Raw genomic sequence first — 21,706 nt, 5'->3', positions numbered from 1 at the left:
AGAGACTTGGACTGACACGGTTCAGCACTCACTAAGATCATCTGGAAACATATGGAGGTGTGAGGAGGCAAGCTGGGCAGGTTTTCGGTTCTTCTGAGGTAGCAGAGCCTTTTTCTTCCCGTGGGCTGGGTGCGGCAGGCTCATTGATGGGAACGAGCGCAGGCAGTGTTGCCAGATTTTGAGACCCATCCCAAGCCCAAAGCCACTCAAGTATAAGCCCAAATCCATTTCAACGCAAACCAGTTTCAGCCCAAAAAACAGCCCAAAGTAGCAAGTCTCAAATTATGTAGAAATAGTCATCAGAAACAATTGTATTGCACTAAATCGACGGTCTAATGCAAACTGACCGCAGAAGTGGTCTGAGCTCAACAGACCCAAAAATACATTATATTACACTAATTATTTATCTTTTTATTTTTTTCTCGAGATTCTAAGTGATTCTGTTCACACCTACTTTGTCTCATGTGCCTGAGAAATATCTCTAGCCCGAAAGATGACTCAGTGAATTAATGGCTCAGGGTAAATTATTGCAGCTAAATGTAACAAGCATTGACAGAAGTATTAAATCCTGCAAGCTATTAGAGAGCGCTGTTTGCAGAATGTGGAGTTGCAAAGGGTAGCAAAAGTGCTTGCATGGACCCCACCTCAATCATATCAATCATATGGTGAGATAAATTAGACAATAAATCTAATGGAGGAGGTCGTCTCCTAAAGTAGATTTTACAAAAAAGCAGCATTTTTTATTGTCCGTACGCTGTTAAATACAATATATTTGTGTGCTTTTTGACATCACAATAAATGAAAAAAGAAAACCTATTTCGACAGGGTGTCTTACAAATATTACTATGTAGATATACGGTGCTACTGGACAAGCTGTATCTAAATGGACTGAAGTAGCCAGTCCTCTCCCTTTCTCTCCCCCTGGGCACCTGTGCACACAGAATATATGATTTTTCAACTAATACAAGTTCCACGCATGGCATTACCACGCGAATTTTACATCGCAAGTGGCTTTACCACGCTGGAATTGACAACGAAGGATTGTACCACGGTAGGAACGTCTTACCTGCACGTCTTTCTCCTGCAGCCCCTTACTTCCATCTACCATGGAAACAAGCGTCAAAACACGTCTTCTAAAATAAATAAAGGACTGTTTTTTTTTACGTACACTGCACGTCTTTGAGGGAGGGTCATTCCTTTTTCTTCATCAATACCACAGAGCGTTTTTTTTTTTATCTAACTCGCTCGCTCGCTTTTTATTTTTTGGGGGGGAGACCCCCCCAGCCCCCCCAGCCCACGTCTTCTAAAATAAATAAAGGACTGTTTTTTTTTACGTACACTGCACGTCTTTGAGGGAGGGTCATTCCTTTTTCTTCATCAATACCACAGAGCGTTTTTTTTTTTTATCTAACTCGCTCGCTCGCTTGTTATTTTTTGGGGGGGAGACCCCCCCAGCCCCCCCAGCCCCCTCCCAACCCTCCCCCAGCCCCCCCATCACGACTGGACGGAATACCACGTCTCCCCCCAAGCCACGCTGAACGTTTTTTCGTGGTCAAGACGGTCGTTGAAGGCTCCCTCGTTGAAGAGACGTTTGCGGGGTAAGTGGATCGTTTAAAACGTCAATCGTGGAAAAGACATCGTTGTAAATGATGTTTCCCGTGCACACATACACCTGCCCAACCCCTCATCTATGGCGCTCCCTTTCCTTTCTGAAGTACTCACTGTTCCTTTTGAGGCCCTGGACCCCGCTGCGGAGGATGGCATCGGACATTGCAACCCTCCGTGCCCTTGTGCTCGGCGCTTTGTGTGCCACAAGTGTCCGTCAAGCAAGCTACGTCGGGGGGGGGGGAGGGGGTGTCACTCAGAGCGGGACTCACCATCTTGTCTGGTCCCTACCCTACCCTGGCCTTTGGCCTTCTTCAGCCGCAGGATCAATGTGTATTAAAAGCAACCTTATCCTGCGACTTTCCTGCCAGGCAGCTGAGGGGCCAAGCCCAGGGTCGAGGTGCACTGCGCAGCAGTGCAGGCAGCAGGCATAGCCTAGGCTATGATCCTGAGTGAATCTCTGACGGTCCCGACTGGGGCTGAGAGTGCAGTACACTGTACTGGACGACGCCCGGTGAGGTGACGGCTGAACAGGGCACCAGACCACAGAGAGGCCGCGGTCTGGAGCAAATCTGCCTGCTGCGAGGACCTGAGTGACCACCACGTGACGTGTCCACAACAGGAGAAAAATGATATGACTACAGTCCACGCCTCCAACCGACCGCGCACCAAACCTGGCATGACACCCCAGCATTATATGGAACCGCGCGGGGGCTGGCCAAAATGATGCTCAGGGCCGTCATTGGTAGCGCTTTTGCACGCTACAAGATTGACGGCCTTGGGGACGCTCACACACACTACTACCATGCTAGGTGGTGATCTCTGTGGTGCAATGCTGCGCGTGTGCAAAGCAGCTGCGCTTGCATTTGCACACCTATGTTACAATGTTGCACACAATTTCAAATGTCGCTCATGATGCATGCATGCTGCTGCTCTCTTAGACTATGGTGGGCGGGGTCATGCGCGGACAGGCAGGCCCTTGGTTGGTCCTCCAATGAGTAGCACTGCTGCACTGATGTTAGCGCGCGCCGCGCGCTCATTTGCCACTGGACCTTCACGCCACAGACTCATCATGGTCAGCGCCATCCACCGCCAGTAAATTGCACACACTGGCCTACATAAAGCTCAAAAAGTAGCCCCCCGCCAGGTATGGGTTTTTCCCACACAATTGGGAAAAATGTCGCCCAATTGTGCGGGACATAGCCAAATCTGGCAACACTGAGTGCAGGACGGAGATGTGAACTCTGGGGCTGGGCGTCAGTTCTGTGGAGGCGGTCATGGGCGGCAGCAATTATCGGCTTCCAGATCGGGGAGGCAGAGTTAGCACAGTGCAGATGCAGGCTGCAGCAGAGCTGTGAAGTGCTAACAGAGGTCCCGGAGCTCGGTAATGAGGGTTTGTTGATGGTGAACTCTGTTTCTTATTGTCTAGAGAAGCTGACAGAGGTAGGAAGCGCTGAAAGTCTGCAACCGGTGCAGATACGAGCGGAGATTGATGGATACGGGATTTATTCAGACCACCAGTACAGGTAATCCTTGTATCCTGACCTACACCTAAGGGCCTGGTAGAGGGGTTAGGAGTAGATAACACTGCCTCAAATGTCAATGTAAAGAGTGGTAAAGGTAATGGTGCGAGTAAAGGCGATTTTCCAGTCATCTCATCGTGAACCCCACAAGTTAGAATTAGATACCAACTGAGGTCTGACTCCGAGAAGAAAGCACAGGGGGTGAGAGCAAAGGAGCAGGCGGCTCGTGAATACATCACAGTTTCACTGACCAGGAAAGCGGGGAAGACTGTGGGGAGGCCAAGGCGTTGTAGCAATAAAGAAGTGAGATCACTTCTAAAACCTTCCCCCTCGCTTAATTCCCACTTTAAGATTATGGAGCAGACAAGGGGAATAGCAGGGGAGAGGGGAGGTGGAGATAGAGGGAGCCTGTTACTGTCTAATCTGGGATTAGAGGGCTCAGCGGTAGTCCCTCTTAGTAATCGCTTTGCTCCATTAGATAGCCTGGCAGGTGAACATCAGACGGAGGTATGTCAGGATGGACATCAGGATGGGACTAGCACAAGATAATCACAGGACATGGTTGGGACTATCGAGACCATTGAGACTGATATTGCCGGAAGCCTGGACCAGTCAGAGGCTAGTATTGACGGAGAAAGGAAGCCGGAAAACCAGCTTGAGACCATCATGCTGAATCTGAGGCAGGATATTCTCAAGAAATTTGAGATCGCCGAGGTGAACCAAAGAGGGATTCAGGATAAATGCGTTGTGCTGGAAAAGAAGCTAGGCATCGTGGGATGTGAAAGTGCTTATTTTTCAGTGTCTGTTAATCCTCATTTTGCTTTTTCTGGTTTACTCATTTATCGGCCTCCGGGCCCTGATGCTGCTTTCAGAGCTGCCCTTCCCGATGTAGTAAGCTCTTTGGCTCTGAAAACTGCTAACTTCAACATAATTGGAGATCTCAATCTCCACTTTGATTCCCCTTGTCCCTCGGCAGCCAGTAGTACTTGTGCTGACCTAGAGGCTCTTCAACGTTTTCAACTAGTTCGTCATAACACACATATTGGTGGTCACATCCTAGACCCTTTTTTCACCTCCCTTACATCGGCCAAAGTCCTGCCCCCTAGACCTATGGCCTGGACAGATCACCACCTTATTGAATGTCATATCTTACTTGAAGATCCTCTTGTAGTTGCCCCTACCCCTACCATTCTTAGGCGCCCATGGAAAAAATTGAAACTTAGCGATTTCCATCAGCTTCTGAGCGAGGTCCCCTTGGCCCCTTTTTTTGATGTGGAATCGGGTTATGATCTTTATTGCAACTGGATCACTAATGCATTGGACACGCTTATTCCTGTTACCTTGACTAAACAACAGCGCTCCCACTCCAGTCCCTGGTACGACGACTCTCTTCGGCTTCTAAAAAAATCCTGTAAACTAGCCGAAAGAGTCTGGCGTAAGTCATACGATCCGGTCAGGAAAGCTCTGTACCTAGCTACCATTAAGAAGTACCACAGAGCCATCTGTAGGGCCCGAGCTTCCTACTTTTCTCGTGAGTTCAGTGCTAGTACCAACCCTACTAAACTTATTTTTAAGGCACTGAAAGAGCTCACTACTTGTAGAACTTCTACCGCTGAGATTTGTTCTTCCTCCCATTGTGAGGACTTAGCTGCCTTTTTTGTTAGTAAAGTGCAGGGAATTTATCGAGCTTTCCCCAGCTCCACTGGTCCTCGGCAGTGCAACACAGCCATTTCGAGAACTTCCTCCACGTTATCCCATTTTCCGGAGCTTTCTAAGGAGGAGTTCAACAAACTCGTTATTCGAGTGAAGTCAGGCTCCCCTAAAGACCCCTTGCGGCCTTCTCAATCTCGCGAATCTCCCTCCTTCTGTCTTCCTCCGCTGTGTAAGCTTATTATTCTGTCCCTGTCCTCAGGTTCTGTTCCCTGTGCCTGGAAACAGGCGCAGGTAATTCCTATTTTAAAAAAACCTGCTTTAGACCCCCAAAAAACGGAAAATTATCGCCCCATTTCTCTCCTCCCGTGGGCTGCTAAACTGACTGAGGCCCATGTTAATACCATCTTAGCTAACCATCTCCATTCTGCGAATATCTTAGATCCTTCGCAGAATGGATTTAGGCCCGGTCACAGCACCGAGACTGCGCTCCTGTATATGGCTGAACATCTTCGCATGTTGGTGGATTCAGGTCACACGGCGGCACTGGTGCTTCTTGATCTAAGTGCCGCTTTCGACACTGTCTCCCATGACATTTTACTCCAACGTCTGGTTGAAGCCGGGGTGGATAATATCGCCCTTGAATGGTTCAGATCTTTTTTATCTGGTCGCTCCTTCAGGGTCACCACCCCCCCTTTCGAATCCAAACCACATGCGATTGCCCAGGGAGTACCACAGGGTTCGGCTCTCAGCCCCACTTTATTTAATCTTTATGTTCAACCGCTAGCTGCTGTCGCCATGCGTGGGAACCTTTCCATCGTATCCTACGCAGACGACACTCAGCTGGCGGTTGCCATTAGTGGGGCTTCCGATCTTGAGGCAGTCAAGTTCCGTGAGGGACTTATATCTGTGGCCCACTGGATGAATGACAATTTCCTGCAACTGAACGCCAAGAAAACCGAGGTGCTTATTGTGGGGAAACAATCGCATTTGTGGGGCGATAACTGGTGGCCACACGAGCTCGGTCCTACTCCTACCCCCGTTGCTGAAGTTAAAAACCTTGGGGTATGGTTCGACTCCCAATTGAGTTTTTCCACCCATACTAAAAAGATTGCAGCAGCATGTTTTGGGATTTTACGTCAGCTTCGGTCCACCTTTAAATATTTTGACGCTCCCACTCGACAACTCATTGTGCAAGCCATGATATTGTCTAAATTAGACTATGCTAGCTCTCTTTTTCTTGGAGTCAATCAGGCTGAACTCTCCCGTCTCCAACGCGTCCAGAACGCCGCCGCCAGGGCTCTGGTTGGCTTACCCAAATTTTGCTCAGCTAGGAAAACCATTTATAATCTCCACTGGCTTCCGGTGGCACAGAGGATAAAGTTTAAATCATTGACCCTGACATTTAAAATTCTCAAATTGTCATCCCCTCAGATTCTGGAGCATCTTATCTCCCCTTATGTACCAGCTCGCTCTCTGAGGTCCTCTGTTCTCCACCTCACTATAGTGCCCCGCTTTAAGAGATCCAGGATCGGCGGACGCTCTTTTCGAGTTCTTGCCGCCAAATTATGGAACTCCCTGCCTGTCCATATTCGTGCTATCGATGGGCTCCTTGCTTTTAGGAAGGCTGTCAAAACCTTTCTCTTCCCCTTAGCCCCTTAGTTCTGCTGTGTTGTGTTTTGTCTCTCACCCTGTCCGGTTTTTATGTTCTGTACTAGCGCCAGGACGCCCCTTTGCTGGGGCATCTGTGCGCTCAATAAATCCGGATAACATAACATAACATAACACATATCGTACCGAAGCAGGGCCGGACTGAGAACTAAAACCGGCCCTGGCAAAGTGCTCGGCCGTCCCCCTTGGGGTGCGACCGAGCTCTTTGCCGGGGTCGGTTTTCGGACGATTTTGTTGCAGGGCAGATTTTGCAGCTATGCTGCAAAAACGGCCCTGTAACAAAAACGACCCCCAGGACCCAAAACCAGCCCCCACCCTTGTGGCGCACCGGTGGATTGCCCGGTGCCCGCAGCGGCCAGGCCGGGCCTGTACCGAAGCCTTAGAAAGTGAGGTGGAAGTCTTATCAGCATGAGTCTCTCAAAACACACGGGATTTAGAGATCTTGAAATCACAAAACAAAGCATTACAGGATGACCTGGAGCGCCTTGAAACTCATGCGAGGCATAATAATTTGAGAGTTCTCAACATCCCAGAACTATTAAAAGAAGGAATACTGCAACATAGGCCGGATTTAGACCTCTCTAATGATATTCAAAAGAGTGCATAGAGACCCATTCAGACTGAATCCCAATAGGAAGGCCCACAGGAAAATTCTGGTAAACTTCCTTACAGACACAGTTAAACAATGGGTCCTGGGGCGTGCATTGAAGGAGAAATCTCTGAAGTTTGAAGACTTTAATTACCACATGAGATCAAATGTAGGGAAGGGAACTGTGCTGAGACAAAGGCAGTTGGGTTCCAGGATGAACAAACTGAGGAGTATAGGGGCTCAGGTTCAGACGAAGTTTCCGGTAATGCTGAAGATTATGTGGCAAAATAAAATGCATAATATCAGCAATCCAGAGGAGATGGACTCCCTTCTAATTCAGATGGAGGGAATATCTGCTCCAGCTACAACTTCAAGTCCCAGCCTGTAATGATTTATTCATTAGATGTGGCAATTTAGTAGTTTTCAAATTTAAGTTTAATTTAAGCTTCTGTATAGTAGTCAGCCCGATGGGTCTTTTTTTTTGTTTCTTTCGTAGTGAACTTTTGAATCTCTCTCTTCAGGGGTGGGGGGTTGTGAAAGGCTGATTCATCACCTAGAGATAGGAATGGGGGTTCCTCGGGGGTGGTGCGGGTGGTGGTGGGAGCACGGGGGAAAAAAGAAAAGAAAATCCTCAGTTCAACAACTGAAGAACAACTTAAGGTCTTTCAAAGGCTCAGTCAGCACACGTTGGCCAAACAGAAGTTTCTGCAGGGAAGGTGTAATAGGGGTTGGACATGGAGAGACAAACATGAATAAAATTCTGTTTTTGTCCTGGAATGTCAATGTATTAAGATCTAGGAGGAAATTAGCAATGATTGCAGAATATCTTAAGAATAGTGGGGCACACATTATAATGCTCCAGAAAACTCATTTAGAATGTAAGGAGTGTGAGGCTTCCTTTAGGAAATTGCGATGGGTCCAGGATATAGTATGCTCTGATTAGAGAGGATCCACTAGGGGGTGGCCCTAATCATTAGAAACAATGCTAGGGTAAGGCTAATAAAGTGCGTATCTGATACAGCTGGTAGATGGTTAGTAGGCTGTATGGGGATACAGGGATAGCCGCCAGTGTGTGCCACATAGTATGGTCCAAACTGTGATTTCCCAGAGACACTAATAAATTTAACAGCGTGTTTAGTGGAAACAACAGTGCCTATCATACTCAGTGGTGATTTTAATTATGATCGCATCAATTATTTTTTGGTAGATCAGGAGTTGTATAGTGAGGTGGGGAATGTAACCTATACCCTGCAGTCCTCTCGAGATCACTCGCCAGTGGCCCTCTCCTTAAATCATTGGCAATCGGTGGGGGAAAAAAGGTGGACGTAGACAGCACCATTTTGTTCGAGCAGGGGTTGTGTCAGATCTAGCAGCTGGAACAGCTGATTTTTTCCATTTTAACAGGGGCTCTACCAGTCTCCAAATTGTCTGGGATGCATTTAAAGCATTCATACGGGTGGTAATCGGTTCTAGTATGTCAGGCAGGAGACGTGATCAGCGGCAGAAGGATGAAGAGGTAATCATAGAAATTAAGATTAAAGAGCATGAACTTCAGAAGGCCTCACTGGAGGGAAATGCTAGGGTATCAGCACTCCGAAGGGAATTGGAAGATCTGCAGGCAGGATTTGAAGCTCAGCTAGAAAGAAGAAAACAGGAGAGATGGAGGGTCAGCAAACTCCAGCACTTTGCGTTTGTGGAAAAGTGGAGCGCATTATTGGCAGGAAGGCCAAAACTGATAGAGCTAGGAACACAATTTTGAGTCTGATGAACCCAGAGACTTGGGCGATGTTAAATACTAATGATGAAATTCGAGGGGAAGCTTTGAGATACATGTCCACTCTACATCAAGAGGATATACAGCTAAGTAAGGATTGTATAGAGGCGTGGTTAAAGCCAATAGAACTCCTGCAATTAATGAGTGAGCAGAAGCGAGTCCTTGAGGCTGAGATCACAGAGGAAGACATCAGGGTACAATGTCGGGAAACCGGCCGGGCCAGATGATCTTCATGAAAATCATAGATGAATTAATTCCATTCCTATAGGAGGGTTTCAACACAATATATGTGCAGTGGAAAGTGCACCTCAATCCTGGTCAGATACAACAGTGGCCTCAATTTTGAAACCTAATAAAGACCTGACAAGAGCAGAGTCCTAAAGGCCAATATCGCTCTTGAATTCGGACTATAAAATCTTTCAGGGATAATAATGTTGAGAGTTGCGCAGATTATTAAGGGCATACAACATCCAGACCAGAGAGGCTTCATTCCAGAGAGGCAGTTAAATGAACTTACATATTTGTTGGTGGGAGAAATAGATACCGTAGAGGCCCAGAAACTACCTCTGACTGTAGTTGCGGTGGAGGCAGCAAAGGCTTTTGATCAAGTGCACTGGATACATCTATGGGAGACCCTCAAGAGCTTAGGATTCCCAAATAATACAGTGAGGGCTGTACAGAATTTCTATCGCCTCTACGAAGCTAGGGTATTAGTTAACAGAGAATTGTCTGACTGGTTCCACAGCACTAGGGGTACAAGGCAGGGATGCCCGCTATCCCCACTGCTGCTTAATCTGCACATTCAGCCTTTCATGCAGCAGATCAGTGCTGATCCTATGATAATTCCTTTTAAGACTTCTGGTTTGTGGCCAAATTAGCACTGTATGTGGATGATCTAACTCTGTATACTATTAATCCGCAGGCTGCGATCCCCATCCTGATGGACAGAGTGCAAGATTTCTGCAGGGTTTCAGGCTATAAGGTCAATGTTGATAAGACGGAAGTGATGGATTGGCATCAGGCTAATGGTAGTATGAGGGTAAGAACTCAAATGAGATATCTTGGAGTCCTGATAACACAAACGCTTGAAGATATCCCAGGAGATAATTGGAAGAAAGTGAGTCAGGAGGTGGGGAGATTGTTAGCGAGATGGGCTAATCTACCATTATATATGTGCGCCTAATAAAAGTTATTAACATAACATATATGGCAGAATTAATCTTATAAAGATGATCATCCTCCCAAAAATTACTTTTCTTTTTAATTCTATACTATTTACATTCCAGAGGGAAATCATAGCTAAACTGCAGGGTAAAATCAGTAGTTTCATGTGGGCATCAAAGGGACCTAGGACAGCATGGATGAAACTGAGGAGAAGGTTGGAGGTGGGTAGACTGGCCCTTCAGGATTTGTTTTATTATTGCTATGCTTTCCATTTTAAGAACTTTCACATGCTAGCTGGTAAACCAGATGACTCGTCTATGGGGAGACTCTTTGAGGCATTTCTTGGGGACCTAACCCAGGGAGAACATCCATTTTTGTTTAAGAATGCGGATCTGAGGTTTTCGAAAGGGTGAGGTTAAAGATTCTGAGAATGGCCCTAAAAACGTGGGGGGGGGGTGTTTTAGTAAGAGGTTTGGGGTACCATATTATTAATCTTTTGCACCAATTTGGGATTCTCCGGGCACCCCTGACTGTTTACTAGATCAGCTCAGTCAACCCTTAAAATCTGCAGGTTTAAGCTACTGGGCATATCTTAAAATGGGGTCAAGTCTGGTAGGCTGGGAGTATCTAAGCAATTGCACTATGGGACAACTTAAGAGGTTTAAGTATTACCAGCTACGCTCCTGGTGGGATCCCAAGAGTGGGTGGAGGAGGAGGATGATCTGTGGTTAGAACAGGCACTGAGAACAGGTCAGTTCAAAAAGGAAGTTTCAATTTGGTACTTGGCCCTTTTGGAGAAAGAAGATAATATCCAATTGAACATATCTGATTTATGGCAAGAGGGATACACGGAAGGCGATCTCATGCAAGCATGGAAATCCTCCTTCTCTATCTTACGGGCAGTGGTGAAACCTGCCTCACTTAAGAGAAACCACCTATTTACAATACATAGGGTGTATTGGTCACCGGCTAGGCTCTCAAGAGTGACTGGGAAAGACTATGTATGTCCCAAGTGTGCGCTTCCTTTGGCAGATGACCTCCACATGGTCATGCAGTGTCCAAAGATTACAGCCTTTTGGATGTCAGTGTGCAATTTCATTGAGGAAGTGACTGGACAGAGGACAGAGGTAAGCCCTTGCCTTATATACTTTGGGCTATGTTCAGAAGCAAGTTTACGTGTAAATCCCATCATAACAAACTTCATTTTTTATGCGATCTTATTGGCGAGGCAGGATATTTGCAGATTATGGAAATCTAAAAACTCCCCTCTTGGGATTGACTGTTTCAGAAGCATTTAGTTTAGATGTCAGACTGATATCGCTTGTGAAGCGAGGAGTCTGGAGAGGGTTTGGGTACTGTATACAGCTTGGAGACAACAGCTAAGTGAGTCCAATGATTAAGCCTATATGTTGAAGTTCCGACTCCTCCCCATCTCCTTATCAATACAGGAGGGAGAGGAATGTGGAAGCAGCAACATTCTTTGCAGGGACAAGCTTATAAAGCCCTCTTCGAGAGGTAAGAGCATTACCAGCAAGAAAGTTGGCAGAATGAGGACATATAAATAAAAAAAATTAAAAACAATTTTTAAAAAAAGCATCAGTGGCACTCATTAAATATTGTGCATTTTGACTCCTTCGGGAACTGAAATTTGGTTTAGAGAGTGCCACCAATCCAGTGTCTACTTTTTACTAGCTCGCCCCTTGAGTATCTGTTGTAGTTTTTAGTGAGCATCAAGGGCTAGATGTATCAACATACCCTTTTGCGATTTCCAAATAGCGATTTTTAAGGAATCGCTATTTGGGAATTGCAAAATGGCATGTATGTAGAAATTTGCTATTTTTTTGCGATTTCTTAAAGTTCCTTATTTGCGATTAGCAAATTGCTAATCGCAAATAAGGAATAATTTCCCATTCATTTCTATGGGCCAGGAGGCCCATAGGAATGAATGTGAAATTATTCTCAATTTGCGATTTGCAATTTGCTAATCGCAAATTGAGAATAATTTCAAGGGTGCAGGGGTGTCTCAAGAACACCCTGCTGCACCCCTGAAAACGACATGTGTGCGCATATGGCGAACATACATGACCTAAGGGCATGTATGAGCGTCACATGGCACCTTTACAAATTGCATAAAGTGCATTTGTAAAAGAATTCGCAAATTATCACCAACTAAAAGTTGGTGGTAATTTGCGATTTCTTAGCCAAAATTCGCTAAAATGAAATGTTTCATACATAGCATTTAAGAAATCACAATTTGCGATTTCTTAAATGCTTGTGCAATGTTAAGGAATCGCAAAATTTGCGATTCCTCAATATTGCTAACTTTTTGCATGATACATCTCATTTCCCGTTTTTCTTGTAACAAACGCTGCTATTTTGCAAATCGCAGCGTTTGCGACAAGAAAAAAGCATGATACATCTCAAGTCACTGAGAGTGCATCTGGAGAACGGTATTGAGAGCTTGAAATCTAGTCCTGCATATGCTTTCGGGTTGTATAGTCCTCTACTAAAATAGGTGCTATGAAAATTCATCTCTTAATATGATGGGGTGGAACCCATTCATGAGCAGGAGATGCTGGAGTATTGAATATTTAATGATAAAATCTAGAGAAGAGAATGGCAGTGGTAGTTCTCATTTTATATACTTAAATTCTCCATCAGCTACTCAGAGATGTATTTGAAAAGAGTGGCCAATCTCCCCTCATTAAGCAACATTTAATTGTTAAAAGGCCATTGTTCTTCCTCTAACTCAACTGAAATCGATAAATTAGTATGGGCCTCTGTGGAACTAAACATTTAATGATTGGCAAGGAGTGGATAATGGGAGTGGATAAGGGGCTGAAAAGAAATGCAGTGCAAGGTAATAAGATGATTGGTAAGGAGACAAAAACAGCTAAAGAGGAAGGAGACACGTGTGATAAGTAGGAGAAGGTACTGGGTGTCAGCAGATGTGGGGAGAGAAAGAGCAGAGTGATTGAGAGGGAAAAAGATAATAGAAAAGAAAGGAGAAGAAAAAGGACAAAATCTGGCAGAAGAAGAGTTAGATAGAGAGGAGGGGAGTGGCAGTTGATGTAACCTTGAGGAGAGGAAAAGTAAATGCAAAAGAGGTGTGTGATAGAGAAAGGGATTTATATACATAAAATAATAAAAAATTGATGAGTATGGAATATGTATTTACCACTTTCTTACCAAGTATAAGTGCGCCGATAATAAGCATGACTGCAGCAAAGATCAACCCATTTCTTCGCAGAGTTTCATAGTCTGAAAATTTCATGAATAACCACAAAGTTACAAGTTGTAGGAGTGGACACAGTTTCACCTTCACACATTTGCTGTGAAAGACAACTTTATACTCAAGGTTCAATTAGGAAAGTTCAGAAGTCTCAGCAATGAGACAAATAGAAAAAGATAGAGCGAGAAAGACAAATTGGAAAAGGGGGAAAGAGGGCCAGACTGGCTGTAGAGGGCACCGGGCGTTTCCCTGGTGCGCCGTTAGGGTGGGGCCTGTTTTGATACCGGAGGCCAGCAGTATCGGCCCCCTGTGACAAAATCGCCCAAACCTGCCTTAGCAAACAGCTTGACCGTACTCCAGCCCCCTTTGAACAAGAATACGCTACCCCATTGTGGACTGGTGAAAGTAACTCATATTTTTGAAGGGAAAACAACGTATTTGGCCATTTCCTTTGTATTCTTACATGCTGTCAGTATATAGAAATGCACAGGGTCACCGCCAGGACGTGCATTATCTCATAGATGCATCAGTATGACAACAATAGCTGAGAAGGAGGCAACATGGATTTCGACTCCAGCACGGGATTCCAGCGCTTCCAGGGAGGAGTGCTTCCCAGTAACCAGCAAAGGGTTAAGCACCTGGCCATGTCAGCATATTAGTAATACGGAAAGAAGATCTCTAATAAATGACAGAATTGCTGGACCTGCAGTACGTCAATAGGCATATTTGCTTGTTCCGTTTACAAAAAAAGAATTATTATTTAGCAATTTTAGATCATTAATATAATTTAATACAAGTGCCTTTTTTGAGAGGCTTGAGAAATAATGGCATCCCCATCTCTCCCCTTTTATCAGTTGTTGTCGGTGATATTTACGCAGCTATGACATTTTGTGTGCAATAATGGATGAGTGGATAATGACCCATTACCTTTCTATCTTCTCTGTCGATATTTGCACTGATTTGGTAAATGACACCGACTTTCTCTTTATATAAAATTAGCGGTTCTTATTTGAATGGGATTCTTTAGATTTGTCTGTGCCAATTATTTTACATGGATAGATGACATAGAATATATGGCATCGTTTATCTATTTTGTATTTCCAGTATGTTAGCGTGCTGCCCCAGTAATATGTCACTGCATCAGAAACATGGATGAAAAGGTGCGCGGGAAACTCATGCATTCCACATGGAACTCGTGAGATACTCTCTTTGATATCTTATTGACCCACTGTACCATGTGAAGGTGATTCATGAGTGACACCAGAAATAAACTGGGGAAAAATATTTAAACAATACATACCCTAGTATCATCAGAAATGGCATCATGCCACCAAGACAACCAATTGCAGCATCAGCACCGAAGCTCCACCCTTCTAACTAGCAAGCACATGTTCTGTATAAAAGGCCCTAGCGCCATCATCACCATGCCCTGCTCTGAGAGCATCATCTCGAGTCACAGAACCTGTCAGCAGCATCCCCACCATCAAGGCCACCACACAACTCACCAGACCAAGCAGGCAGCAGCAGACCTGATACTACTGCCAAGAATGTAGGGCACCAGTGCAGCAACGTGTTCCCACTACAAATCTACTATTTAACAAATATATGTTCAGTGAGGACTCGGATCTTTTATGCCTTTGAGTCGAACACTATTTACTCAGTTGCCAGTCAATTGTATAAAACACAAGGGACTGGGCCGCAGCAGGTGAGAGTGCAGCAGAAGGTCAGAATCCTCATGGTCTGTGTTATTACCTCTGAAGAAGCAGAGGGCAGGGGTAGAGGGAAGTGTGGAGCCGGATGTTGCAATGGTCACAGCCAGCTAGAGTGGAGTGGACTACAGACGCGACCAGTGGCAGCGGCGCAACCTTGGAGGTGGACCTGAAGATGGACACTTGTGATCTGAGTAACAAATGAAAGTATAAATTGAGGACCATGCTGATGATGCTCCATGGACTTTCATCAGTGCAGTAGTGGCAGAATGGTACACAGTGCTCACAGTTTCCTGCACGTGGGGCAGCTGCACCGTGGACTATGGTGGAACAACAGCTAGATCATCAGTGACACAACATCACCACTGGCACCACCACGTGAGGCGCAAGAATACCAAATCCTGTAATAATATTGGGAATTTGTTTTCTATGGCTGTGTTAGGATCTTCTTGATTCTCTCTACAGAGGGACGTGATTAGTTGAGCGACACACAATTTTTCTATGCGGTTGACGTGATTTGTGAACAAATCATTGTTTTTATTTTCACAGTAGAACGTAATTGGCCGTGAAAGAACACTGCTCCTGGTTTAGTGGGACATGATTGGCTGAGGGAAGGTTATTTTTCTCTCTGCTATATTATATTATTGACTGAGGGTGTTTTCATTTTCCCTCCAGTGGGCCATGAATGACTAGGTTACTTTGCACAATGAAACAGGACTATCTTCGGAAAAATTGCTTCTCTTTGTGATGTGAAACCCAGTAAGGAGAAAATGATCACCCGACACAGAAAGGCATTGGCTTGTCAAGCAAGGTAGTGTCTCTTTGCTTTGAAGATGTAACCGAATTAATTTCCTTTTTGCTTTTATTGGGATAACTGTAAAAGAGCTTTTTGAGTCTTGATGCTGGTGTGTAATTGTCATATAGTGTGGAGTAAACCTACACCAGAAGGGAGAGAGCGCAACAAGACACCCGCCACCTGGGCTTAGTTTCCAGGTACAACAAATCTTTATTAAAAGCCTGGCACCGGCTGGGTGTCTCCTGACAGGGTCAGGTTTCTGTGTACGTGTCAGAACAAGAAGGAGCCGGGTCACCCAGGATAGGGTTGCACAGGTGCTTTATGGGCATGCATAGATCCCGCCTGCACTGTCACAACTACAGCGACTGACTGCGGAGAGCCAGCGCACACCACGGACACACTTGAATGCAAAGCAACCCCCCTTCAGAGAATGGTTCCATCCAGAACACCTGCATCCCTACATTACCCACACGAAAAGAACTAAAGATATCAAAGGCACAGGTGGATACCTATACTACATGGAGAGTACCCTTGGAGCCTTGGTTAAGATATACATGTGTTTACAAGATATAAGTGTTTACACAAGATATAAATATGCACACATTTGTGTGGAATTAAAGGTTGTTTTTCCAGTCTGCGAGCCCAATCCCCCATCTTGTAAAGGTGGGAGTGAAGCGCACTTGAGGAAGTGCCGCGTGAGTGCTTGCAAAGAGCGGCAAATGGGAGAGTGTCTGAGAGTGCAGTCTGAGTTAAAAACTGATGCATTGTTAATCATAGTGTAATGGGTTTTCTCCTCATCCTCATGGATGGTGAAAGGTGTTACACAGGAAAGGAGTAGTGTACAAACCATTACCACTAATCCTTTTTTTATTTTCATTCACCAGCAATGAAGAACTATGTCGGTTCGAGGCTAGATTACGCCAATGCTCTTTTTCTCGGCCTTCCCGATTATCTGGTCCAGCGCCTTCAGGTGGTGCAGAACTCTGCTGCCCGGGCGATCTTTGGCTTAGGGAGACGAGCTCGAGCTTCCGGGCTGCTCCAGACGCTTCACTGGCTCCCCATTAGGAAGCGGATCCAGTTTAAATCCTTGACCCTGATGCATAAAGCTCTGCATGGATCAGGAGCGGGATATCTGCAGCGGAGACTGACTTTTTATCGCCCAGCTCGTTCCCTCCGCTCGGAAGCTCTTTGTAAAGCGGTGGTTCCATGGGTGAGGAAGGCCCGTGCGGGAGGGCGGTCTTTTGGCTGCAGAGCCCCCCAGCTTTGGAATCTGCTTCCATTTTCTCTTCGGAGTACTGCCAACCTGCTCCAGTTTAGGAGGGGCCTGAAGACCTGGCTTTTTAACTCCTAGTCTGTTTTAACTGCCTACTGTTTTTGCTTTGTTCTGTTGTCTGTTTTTAGCTGTGTTGTGTTATTTCATTATGAGTTGATGGTGGAAAGCGTCGGGACACTCCTTGTGAGTAGCTGTACGCTATACAAAAGCTTAATAACATAACATAACATAACATAACAAAAAAAAAAGCTGCCAAAATTGGTTGCATAAATGGGCTACAAAAAATATGGGGAGACTACTCATGTTTGAGCTGCCTGTACTGCCAGGAACAGAAGAGGCACTGGAAAAGGCCGTGTGCCTCACCTTTCATACTGGGGGCTGCCTATTGCCTTGACAACTTTTTTCCAGATGGTCATGGAATGAACACATGCAGGGACAGCAGCCATGTTGTAATCATTTCCTATAAACCATAAGAACAACTATAAGTGCATGGCCATGCACATGCGAGCAGGTTTAGCAGCCATCTTGGAATAACTTTGGCGAAGCTGTATTTAAAATAATTACAAGATGACTGTAAAGTAAGCGCATGCCGTGCAGCATCACACAATGTAGCCTTCAACAAAATGGCACAGCTTTAATGACAGCCTACCCAACCAATAGCAGGACCTAAAAAATAGCAACAACCAATGGCTAGAGAGGGCTAACCGAAAGGCCACTCTCTCTGTTCTCTATATGTATTTGTATGTATGTAGTGTTGTATTGGTAACATGAGGTCTCTGACAGGCAGCTGTAGCTGTCTGCTGGCGATACCTAAAAACGATCCAGTGAGACATGTGCTGCTCCTGGTACAGATTCTAAATAGAAGCCTAGCGGCCAATCACAATGTCCTAACAACAACTGTTCTAGATTTCATCTCTTACTGCGTTTGCATTTGAGCCTGTGTTCTAAAACAAAAAGGGAGTGAGTGTGTCCAAAGCAGGTAGATGCGCTTGGGAAGTTGGAGGGCAGCTGGGTCACTTGTGAGGTGCATGCATGGGGAACTCACCATAGTAAAAACGATCCACAACCATGGATGTAGAAGATTCTGGAAGGGAAAGAGAGAACAAGGAACTCATTACTCAAAACAGCAGAGATGACATAACTTAGAAGAAACCTAAGCAACTGGAAAAGCCATTAGCCTTTTATTGTTTAAGCACCAAAATCATACACCCACAGCTCAACATATCATCAGCTGAATAAGACCGTGGCGTGCCATGACAACTCTGCAACTCTGCAAACCTGTGGAAAGCTGCTAGACTGCTGAATGCTCCAAAGAAGACTTACTAGTGGCAGAAAGTGTGTTTTTGACACGTCAGTAACATAAGAGGAAACTGAGATGAACCCTCTGCTTGCTGCTCTGCCTTTCATGAAGGCTGTCAGGGCCTCATTTACAAGGCCCCATGCATTGTATTTTTATTTTTATATATTTTTTATGTTAATTTTATAATATTATATATTATATATATATATAATATTATATATTATATAATTATATATAATAAAAAATATATATATATATATATATAAGAAAATATATATATATATAAATTATATATATAAAATAATAGAATATTATATTAAAAAATAAATAATATTAAATATATTATATTTAAATGACGTATAAGTGGCACAGTGTGCTTGCCTATGTTTAGAAGGCCACGTAAATTCACCATCCATTACATTTCATGGCCTTGTACATATGGGCCCCTTTCATGCATTACTCTGTGTGAAAGGGGCATTCCATGGGTGTTGCTGTGGGTGTTACTACACAACATCCATGGAACCTGACACATTCCAAGATTTACAAAGTTTTGTAAAGCTGGGAATGTGTCAGGATCACGCAGGATTGACGCAACAGGAGAAATACTTTCATTTCTCATAGTTTTTCCTCTTTCTATGCGTTCTGCATTCTACGCTTAGAAAGAAGAAAATGTCATCAATTATTGTTTTTGTGCAGGAAGTCGTCCCATCTTAGATTAGAAGAGAATTATTAAGGCTAAGGGTCCAAATGAACCCCCTCTATATTAATGGAAGGATGCAAGTGTCCATGATTGATCCTGAGGGAATTTGTACATGTGGCTTAAGTACGAAATGCAATGTTTTGCATATTTTATTAGATTGTCGAAAAATTTTAATTAAATGGGAAACGTTTTTTACATCCAATATTTATAAAATATGGCATTAGAAACTGCACACAGGCTACGAAATTTTTTACTGAAATTCATTTTTGGGATGTAGCATGTGCTATAGGAAGGTTTATGATTGCTGTTAACAAGGTATTCATGTGTATATAGATTAGTAATGTATAAGTCATTTATGATGATAGTAATTATGGAATGAAATGGGTCAAAGATGACATAAAGATGGGTTATATTTTATAGGTATATTGATTATAAGACATTATATAATGAATGGTTTTATGCTGTTATTTTTTGTGATATAAGTATACAAAGTTGATATGGTTGCATATGATATATGTTTAATGGCCAATGGTCTTTAACAAAAAAATCACTCAATAAATCAAGTCTACTATTTTAGACTCAACTGAGATGAACAATTATAAACATTTAAAACATTGTAACGTGAATTCATTTCCGTGCATCCTCACCACTGATAATTAAAAAAGTTTCGAAAATGTACAAAAAAGTTAAAAAACATTATGACATACTCATGTCATTCTCATTTGATGGAGACGGCGTAACCAATTCATCAACTCTTGGTATATTAAATTTAAAATAGAAGGAAATTAAATAAAGCTGCGAGGTATGGCAACCAACCGCCGGACATACAGATAGTGCATGTTTTAAATCTTGAACCCCACCATGGCACAGATCACACAGACTAGTTTAATTTTTCAAAGTGAATCAATGGCTCTTGTGTGCGTTCAGTGAGAGAATGGTTAACACAAGTGCAAGCGCAACACACCTGACTCCACGGTCTAGTGTAAATGAGAGATACCCTTGAGGTCGCATGCACTCTCTTTTATCTATAAAACGTGTATTTATTTTCAGTAATTTCTTGCAGTAATTACTATCATCAGTATAAATGAATCCTAGATTACATTTTTTTTAAATGCCAGATTTGTCCATGATTGCAAGTATTCTATCCTGTAAACCAGTTTTTCTAAGGTTTCTGATCAAAGTCGAGTTTTCCTTGAGAACTGCAAATGTTTCCTGCTTTAAGGAACCTCTTGGAGTGGCTTCAGATGCATGCAAGAGCCTGGAAGCCCTATGTACTACATTCGCCATTGCAATAGCAAAAAAACTAGTCAGCAGAGTTCCAAGCGCAGCGCCTGGACTGGAGATGCATAGCCAACTATAGTTGATTTACGCGGGGCCTTCCTTTCATATTAATGCAAAAGTGTCCATTTCCCAATTGGAGTGTACTCAAGTGCATTTGTTAGCATCCGTGGAATTTGTATTCTACACATTTCCATCACAAGATCCAAATGTCTCCTTCCAGAAGCTGGGAACATCTACTAAAACACTAGCCTGTGCAAAAGCCACATATCCTAAATGAGAGAGATATAATTTACTATCCAACTCTGGGAAAACACTCTATCAAGATATGTGTGAGATTTTACCATTTCTACGCTGTTTCCACATAGCTTTCAGGAATAGGGGCGGCAATTGCGTTGGGTGATGACGAGCAGAGGCGCGGGCAGGGCAGATTGTGGTGATATGTATTATGCAATATAGAACTGTGTTAGGTGATGTGTATTATGCAATATAGAACTGTGTTATGTCACTGAGAATGTATCTCTGTGAGTGTTCTCCTGTAGGCAGTTATTATCTGTGCCTTCGCCTGTCTGCTGGGACGGCTCTCCTTATCCTTGAATAAACTATCTTAAAAGACTATTTACCAGTTTCCATCGACATCTCACTGCCTTTGTCACTCCCGATGGTGTTTTTCAATTTGTCTTCCTTTTGGACTAGCATCGGCAGCGGCAGTCTTCCAAAGACTCATGTCAGAAATGTTTGCTCACAATCCTAACGTAGTTGTCTTTCAGGATGACATTCTTATTTTCACAAAAACAGAAAATGAACATAACCGAGCAATTGATGAAGTTTTTAAAGTACTAGAGAATAGAGGTTTGACACTACAAAAGAGTAAATGTATTTTCAAATCCAAAGAGATTGAATATCTTGGTCATATAATTTCAGAAAAAGGTATTAAACCTAGACCGGGGTTAGTTAAAAGTATTAGTGAAGCACCAGCTCCTCAGAATAGAGAGCAGCTCATGTCCTTCCTCGGTTTATGTGAGTTTTATGCTAAATTTATGAAAGATTTTGCAAAAACCACTGAGTGTTTCAGGTCCTTGTTAAAAAAAGGGGCAGCATTTGTTTGGTCAGAAGAGTGTATAAAAGGTTTTCAAATTATCAAAGAACATATACTTTCAGCTCCGGCTTTACAAGCGTTTGTTGAAGGTAGGCAGACTTTTGTCACTGTCGATGCTTGTGAGTACGGACTGGGTGCAGTTCTTTCACAGTGTTTTGAAGGGAAGGAATACACAGTAGGGTTTGCTTCTCGCACTCTCCGTCCTGTTGAACGGAAATATTCCGTCATTGAAAAAGAACTCTTAGCTTGTACATGGAGTGTAGAGAAATTCAAGTCATATTTGTGGGGTAGGTCATTTGTTCTCAAAACGGATCATCGGCCATTAGTCGATATTTTAAATGGA

General features: G+C 43.9%; 1 long non-coding RNA gene across 1 annotated transcript in view; it reads right to left on the bottom strand.

Moving 5' to 3' along the window:
• Positions 1 to 21,706, bottom strand: part of LOC144767622 (uncharacterized) — a 94,085-nt gene that overhangs the window by 20,391 nt on the left and 51,988 nt on the right. The window contains exons 3-4 of the long non-coding RNA XR_013598284.1: positions 18,032 to 18,070; positions 13,166 to 13,237 (exon numbers count right to left, since the gene is read on the bottom strand). This is a non-coding gene — a long non-coding RNA (uncharacterized LOC144767622). The remainder of the gene's footprint in view (positions 1 to 13,165; positions 13,238 to 18,031; positions 18,071 to 21,706) is intronic.

The sequence above is a fragment of the Lissotriton helveticus genome, chromosome 7 (genome assembly GCF_964261635.1).
Source record: "Lissotriton helveticus chromosome 7, aLisHel1.1, whole genome shotgun sequence".
Lineage (NCBI taxonomy): Eukaryota > Metazoa > Chordata > Amphibia > Caudata > Salamandridae > Lissotriton > Lissotriton helveticus.
The sequence above is the reverse complement of the archived record's forward strand: the minus strand, read 5'-3'. Positions and strand labels throughout refer to the sequence as shown.